This window comes from Miscanthus floridulus, chromosome 2, assembly GCF_019320115.1.
Source record: "Miscanthus floridulus cultivar M001 chromosome 2, ASM1932011v1, whole genome shotgun sequence".
NCBI lineage: Eukaryota > Viridiplantae > Streptophyta > Magnoliopsida > Poales > Poaceae > Miscanthus > Miscanthus floridulus.
Genome location: NC_089581.1, coordinates 61,298,542 through 61,306,537, shown reverse-complemented (window position 1 = coordinate 61,306,537; position 7,996 = coordinate 61,298,542). Strand labels below are relative to the sequence as shown.

Genomic DNA, 7,996 nt, shown 5'->3' with positions numbered 1-7,996 from the left:
CGTGGTACTCGACGGACTACCGGGTTTATATGGGTTCAAGTATGACAGTGCGACCGCGTGCGGATTGCCATTGTACTTGTATTCTTATAAATTGGTCGGTTCTGCGACAGTAGTAGGATTCTTACTATAGACGCGCGTATTGCACACACGTCGACACTATGTTTCTTCACACAAACACGTTTACAAATGTCGTCTGTGGTAGGATTTTTACTATAGACACGTATAACAGACACGCGTTTGAGATATGGTTCTTCACACAGACATGTCTTAATCTTGTCGCGGACACGTGTTGGCAACACACGTCCCTAGTAAGAGGTTACTGCAGACGCGTGTAGATACTCACCAGTCTCTATTAAGGGCTTATCACAGACGCGTGATCGTTTTTGTCATAGTCGTGTATTAGTAACACGTGTCTGTAATATGTGCTTATTACATACGTGATTTTTGCGTATATGTAATAAGACTTATTACATACGTGTTATGACGCGCGTCTGTGATGTATGTGAACGCGCGTCTGTGATGTGTTTTTTTTACCTAGTGAGATAGACTTGTTTTTTTATTTTTTTTAGGAGTAAATTATTAAGAACCAACAGAGAAAGGCAATAAATAAGTTCCCTACTTATTTTAGCCTCTTGGAATACTCGCTGATTTACCAAGTTTTTATTAGAACTCTTGAAGATGAGCTAGTAACACTGGTATTACTATACTTAATTTTTCTCATGTCACTACTTACTTCTCAAACTAGAACTTCAGTCAGTCTCTTCGCTTGTTGATTTCAGCCAGACTTATTCAACCAGTCAATAGTGTTTTCCTCTCATAACAAACCAGCACCAATCAACCCAAATCAGCTCAAAAACCAACCAGTGAACACGCCGAGTGTGTGTGGCGCAGGGGCGGTGGGCAACCATGGGCTGGGACGTGGCGTGACCATGACGGATCTTGGCCTGGGGGCAACGAACGGCCACGAGATGGACCATAGTGCGGGGGCAGCCAGCCGCCGTGGCTCGGAGCTTGGCACGAGAACGGTGACCGGCGACGACGGAGCTTGGCGTGGGGCAGCCGGCCGAGCGGTGGTGGTGCGTGATGCATGGCGTGGCGGTGGTGCATGTGGCGTACCGCGGACGGCGATGGTGCACGTGGCGGCGGTGGTGCGTGTGAGTCGGCGGTGACCATGCATGCGGCTAGCAGTAGAAGGGGAAAAAGATAAGTTTGGCTGGTGGGACCCACCGGGACATGTGAGACACATGCTGTAGATGACGGTGCTAAAATTCTATCCATCGTATTTTTCTTTATTACTCCTGCCAAACAGAAAACATTGTCATCCCCTCAATCAAATAGACTTAATCTGGGTTAGATCCATCCCATCACACTACGTCCCCAAACCAAACACACTCACGCATCTGTAAGGGAAAAACTGGAAAAATTTCTAGATTGTGTTTATTCACTAGAAATGGGATCAACACACACTACAAACAGATGCGATTGCCAGTAGATCAAACTAACACCAACAAGCATGACGAGCAATTTGGCAGACTGAGGATATTTTCATGTCTGAACCATTATCTGGCATTTTACACACTTTCAGTATCTGTGGCACGAACAGGCAGACACATGCACAGATACCTTTGCACAACTGCGATTCAGCCAGATTCCTGCCTGGAGGAACCGACGATTGCAACCTCGGCTTCAACGCAGCACTTAGTTTTGACGAGTCCTTGAAATCCTCCAGCGAAATGAACTTACTCCATCCCCAGCTACGAGCCTTCCGTGAGAACTGGCACCGACCTACATTTTCCCCACAAAATAAGTTATTAATACGAATGATAATTTGGCATCTAGATTCTTGCGCATAAGAAAATCCTGCTAGGTATACGAACCTGTTCCTTTCCGGCGATTGTCAGCTTCCTTCTTTTTGATGGATAAAGTGAGTTCTACAAGGTTTCCAGTGTCATTGGGGAGATCATTGGTCTTTTTCAGGTTCAGATACAAGGAGAGATGTTTCCCTTCACGAGATGGATACATACTGATATACCTGCGAATCAGATAGTATGTAACGATTCAGTTCATGATGTATAGAACAACTATAATAGCACTGAATGGACAATTTTTTTGGTAAGACAATTCAAATAAAATCAACAGTATTCAGTCATGTCAAGCATTCCAAGCTGAAGATGGCATCACCATTTGTATCCGCCGACTTCGAACTCCGGATAATAGTCGGGGTTCTTCAGTGCAAAGAAGTCTTCAATGTCCCAAGTGTAAGTTTTGGGCGCGTTGGAGATGCTCGTCTTTTGAACAAACAGCATTTCTGACGTCTTGTTGGCTTTCGAAGTGGTGACTTTGATGAACTCGACACCAAAGACGAAGTTGTTGTTGACGAGAAACCCAGAGGACTGTTTCTTCAGTTTCCTGAGGGAGGTCATGCACGAGACCCCAGAGCTTTTGCTTGCAGTTTGGAAATTATGACTAACTGCACATACAATATCTCAAAGCTTAATCAGTTTCCTTTCTTGATGATGACAAGGCAAGGCTTAATAACAAGACAACTAATGTCAAATTAGAGAGCGCACATTACTTAGCTACACAAACTAAGCAATGTGACTAGTAAGGCTACTCAAGTTAATTAGTCACGCAAGAGAGCTACTTCTATGCTACACAAGAAAGAAGGTAACTAGCAAGCTACACAAGCTAGCTAATTACAAGAGCAACTACACAAGCACAATATATAAATAAGTAAATACAAGCTTGTGTAAGGGGATTATAAATCAACGGGATAAAAAAGGTTGACACGATAGTTTTTATCCCGAGGTTCACTTGTTTGCCAACAAGCTAGTCTCCGTTGAGACAAGCTCCAAGGTTGCCACCGGTCCTCTTGCTAGTGGTGACCCGTAAGTCACACTCTCCCACGTGAAGTACTTACCACAAGCTCTAGCACTTGACCTGGCTGGACCACTTGTCGCCCTTCGTGTCTCACTCAACTAGAGTTGCTCTTCACGTCTCCCATGGGGCGAGCACAACACCCCTCACAATCACTACTTATGAGCACCGCACAATTTTCTTTGCGTGCTTTGACGGAGACCACCACTAAGCCATCTAGGAGGTGGCAACCTCCAAAAATAACAAGCACCACCGACTTGCAACTTAGGCTATGTTTGTTTTCTTTGGGCAAAAGTTTAACCCTATCATATTGAATCTTTGATACCAATTAAGAGTATTAAACATAGGTTAACTACAAAAGTAATTTCATAGATTGAGGCTAATTTGCGAGATTAATCTATTAAGTCTAATTGGTCCACGATTTGATAATGTGGTGCTACAGTAAACATTTGCTAATTATCAATTAATTAGGTTTAATAGATTCATCTCGCTAATTAGTCTACTCCCGTGCAATTAGTTTTTAATTAGCTTATGTTTAGTCCTCCTAGTTACCATCCGAACGGCCGATGTGACATGACAAAACTTCAGCCCCTGGATCTAGACATAGCCTCGATCACCTAGTGCCATTCGATGCAATCTCTCAATATAATCACATTAGAATTACTCACTCGTAATCGATTCGCACTCTTGCAAGAACAAGTGAGTTAGAGGGCTCTCCTAGCACTCCCAAGCATGGACATTAAGTTTCAAGGGTGCCAAGCATAAGCCAAGGCTGGCCACACACTTCTTTTATAGCCCTATGGGCTAAAATAGCCGTTACTCCTTCACTGGGCACTTTTCGCATTGATCGGACTTGCGTGTACCAGAGTCCGGTCACTAAGATGCAGCCACGTGGCCTCACTGTTCGAATATGATCGTTGCTCGCCAATAGCTAGCTCCCACGTGCGCATACTCCTGACCAGATGCGCTTGGGTCCAACGACCGGACGTGCCGATGCCGAGTCTAGTCACTACCGTACCTCTGCACAACTGACCGGACTCTGCTTTCTCCCGTGGCTGGACTCGACTCTCCTAGAGTCCGGTCACTTCCAAAGAGGTTCTAGAGAGCACTTTTGATAATCGGACACGTCATGTCACTACTGACCGGATCATGCCAGCGTCCGGTCGCAACATCCTGTCAAAGAGTGTTCATCGCTAGAACGACTATAACTCTTAACTCCGAAATTCAATTTCGAAGATCTTGGATATTTTGGAAAGCTTATGAAAAAGGCTACACATCCCACATGCATATTTTATCCAAAGCACAATGGATCAACACAGAATTCTAATCCAAGAACCATCACTTCTCTTTTACAACTCAAGTTTCTCCAAAACTTCTCCAACTTCTTCTCCTTTGCAAATGTGCCAACACCATCAAGTGTACACAATCATGTGCAAGTGTGTTAACATTTTCACAAATATTTTTCAAAGGATTAGTCACTCAATTCATCATGCCACTCGATCCTAGCAACGATACAAAGTTAGATCACTCGAGTGGCACTAGATGACCGATATGTAAACAGATTTGCTTCTCTTGATAGTACGACTATCTAAACCTGGTCATAAACTTCTCTACACACTTATGATTGGTGAAATAAAATGACCTATAGTTATACCTTTACCTTGTGCATTCTATTCCATCTCCTTTATTGTTGATGCAACACATGCAACAACCATATCACAAATGATATGATCCACTTCATATCATCATGGGACCGCTTGTTGGTTCATCGATCTTGACGTCACTTGCTTTTTATCATTGCCTTCGTCCATCGATGTCAAGTCTTACTCAAGCTTCACCACCATATGGTCCATCGCTCCAAAGCCTCCAACTTGCCCTTCATGCTTGCAACCGGTCCATCAAACCAAGTCTTGTGTTGATCTTCTCAACCTTAGTCACATGACTCAATATCATGTCTCATATGCAATGAGCTCCTTCATCACATGTGTAAGTCTTGCAACAAATCCAAGCCATCTTCACCATCATGGCATGAGTTGCTCACACAATTATACCTGTGGACTAATCACCTGTGTATCTCACATTTAAACACATTAGTCCACCTGGGTTGTCACTCAATTATCAAAACCAAACAAGGACCTTTCACCGGTCTATAGATTTCCAAGCTCATCACCTCAAGGCCCACGGATGTTTTTTTTTTTTTGCCATAGCTTCTGAAGTGTTGGGGCTGGGCCAAGCTTGACTCGACACCGATATTGGGTCAAAAAATTTGGACAGTCAGAGTATTCATGAGATTTTTAACATTTTTGCATGGAAAAAGTCCACATCATCTTTCTCAATTTTTGCGAAAGTCTACTTTTCCTTCCTAAACTCCAAAACCGGCTAAACCACCTCCCTGAACTTTTAAAACCATTCGTTTTACCTCCCTAACCGGTTTAAGTGGTTTTCAAAGGCGGTTTTGTCTTTTTATTTATTTATTTTTGACTAAATCTTTGAAAAATCATAGTAAATCATAGAAAAAATATAAAATGAAAAATTCAATTTTGTTGGACTCCACGTGAGTAGATCTACACAGTGAACATATAATATGGTATGTTTTAGTATAAATTTTTTGATGTAGCTTTAGATCTATGCTTTTCTATAATTAATTCATAACTGCAGTTTCTATAGTCCAATTGTGGTGAAATTTTTATGGTGGTCTAATTATTGTAAGCTTGAACTGTAGTAAAAATCTCATACTCATTGGATTATGTATAACTTAGTTATAGATTTATAAATACTTTTTAACAAGCATGCACGTAAATAAAGTGAGTTCTACAAGGTTTGCAGTGTCATTTGGGATATCATTGGTCTTTGTCAGGTTCAGATACAAGGAGAGATGGTTCCCTTCACGAGATGGATACATACTGATATACCTGCGAATCAGATAGTATGTAATGATTCAGTTCATGATGTATAGAACAACTATAATAGCACTGAATGGACATTTTTTTTGGTTAGACAATTCCGATAAAATCAACAGTATTCAGTCATGTTAAGCATTCCAAGCTGAAGATGGCATCACCATTTGTATCCGCCCACTTCGAACTCCGGAGAATAGCCGGGGTTCTTCAGTGCAAAGAAGTCCTCGGTGTCCCAAGTGTAAGTTTTGGCCTCGTTGAAGATGCTCGTCTTTTGGACAAACAGCGTTTCTGACGTCGTGTTGGCTTTCGAAGTGGTGACTTTGATGAACTCGACACCAAAGACGCAGTTGTTGTTGACGAGAAACCAAGAGGACTGTTTCTTCAGTTTCCTGAGGGAGGTCGTGCACGAGACGCCAGAGTTTTGTTTGCAGTTTGGAAATTATGACTAACTGCACATACAATATCTCAAAGCTTAATCAGTTTCCTTTCTTGATGATGACCAGCAACATGTATATGAAATCATATGAAACTTTAGTTAGCCTGTTCGCTTGTCAGTTTCAGCCATGGCTTATCAGCCAGCCAACAGTGTTTTTCTCTTACTACAAACCAGCACCAGTCGGACTTATCAGTCCAGAAAGCATCCAGCGAACAGGCTCAGTGGGTGTAAGACTATAGCTGAGAACCTAGCAGAACAAATTGACCATTTTACCTAGATGCTTTCTGTGCTTTTCGTGCGACTGGTCATATCATATATCATGAGGTTGAAAGATGCATCTACAACAGTGTTGGGTTTCACTGAGCTACTCGCTTGTTCAAGCTGTAGAGACATACTCCTCGTCGCCACTCTTCTTGTCCCTTGGATTCAGTTTCAGGTACCTGCAAACACGTCAAATAAGAGAGATCATTAAGAATGACTACTGCCTCATGTGTAGAGAATGCAATTCTAGCATATTGCGAAGTCAAGCCATCTTAAATTTAACTAAATTTATATAAAATATACTAATATTTATCATACTAAATATGTATTTTTTATGAGACATACTAAATATGTATAGTTAGATAATTGGATTAGTCATGCCATATATTTTCACAATGTCTATTTAGAGTCATAAACGTTGATAATATTTTGTATAAACTTAGTCAAATTTAGAATAATTTGGTTTAGATCAAACATAAATGCATCCTTTTTTAGACGACGAAGGTAGTAAAATTCTAGACACAGGAACTATGTGAAGCAATACAACGATTAAAAGGAGCTGTTAGTCTGCTAATACCAGTTATGACCCACGATCTCAAACACTCTTGAGCAGGTCCATCCTTCACCCTTGTCAAGGAGTGAGTAGAATCCATCAATGCTCCACTTGAAAGTGGTCTGCTGGCTCCTCTCAGCTGAAGAAGAAGGCGCCACATTGGATCCATGGACCTGCCCGATCTTTGATCGGCCTGAAACACAGAAATCACACGACAAAACAGAAGTATGAAAGATCACAGCAACAGCTAAACTCAGTACTGTACTACAGAAGCAAATTCCAAATACCGCTAGACGAAGAGTTGCCCATGATGTTCTTTCAGACGTCAGTGCAGCCTGGTATTGCTGATCCTTCTACTTGAACAAGAATGTGCACTATATGTAGTAGCTGGAGAACGATATTTGCGAACACAAGATTGATATGTGTCCTTGTGGTTCGGATTTGTGATGAGTGATTATCAACGTGATTCGCGTATTGGGCTGAGTTTGTAAACTAACCATAGCGTGAGTTGGGTTTTGCAACATGTCTCTTAGCTTGTGGTGCGTAGGTGTGGAGCTTGGAAGCGGTGGTCGACGGCGAGGTAAAGGTCAAGTAGGGACATGCTGTGCCGATGGACTGGGAGCGGTGAAGGATGGACATGAGGCTTGGACTGAGGGACCAGGAGGCCGGGTGACCAGCCGCGGTGGCTGACACTTGGGGATATCGACAAACGCAAGTGTACATGGAGGAGTGACCGTGTTGACCGAGTTAAGACGACAGATGTGCAAGTCGAGCAGAGGCTCTGGAAGACTTGGTGGCTGGGTGGTCGAGGACAGAGGTGACACGCGTCGAATTGCGGGGGACGTGTATGGAGTATGCTACTTGCGGGCGGTTTGATGGTTGGGCCTCAAAACGATCGGTGGACGGTTTACGGGTTTGGACCTCAAAACCTGGGCGGGGGTTCCGAGGAGGAACGGGGCGGCACGTGGC

At 42.8% G+C, this 7,996-nt stretch overlaps 1 pseudogene; it reads right to left on the bottom strand.

Moving 5' to 3' along the window:
* Window positions 1-1,640: 1,640 nt before the first annotated feature.
* LOC136536624 (uncharacterized) lies at window positions 1,641-7,336 on the bottom strand (annotated as a pseudogene).
* Window positions 7,337-7,996: the final 660 nt, after the last annotated feature.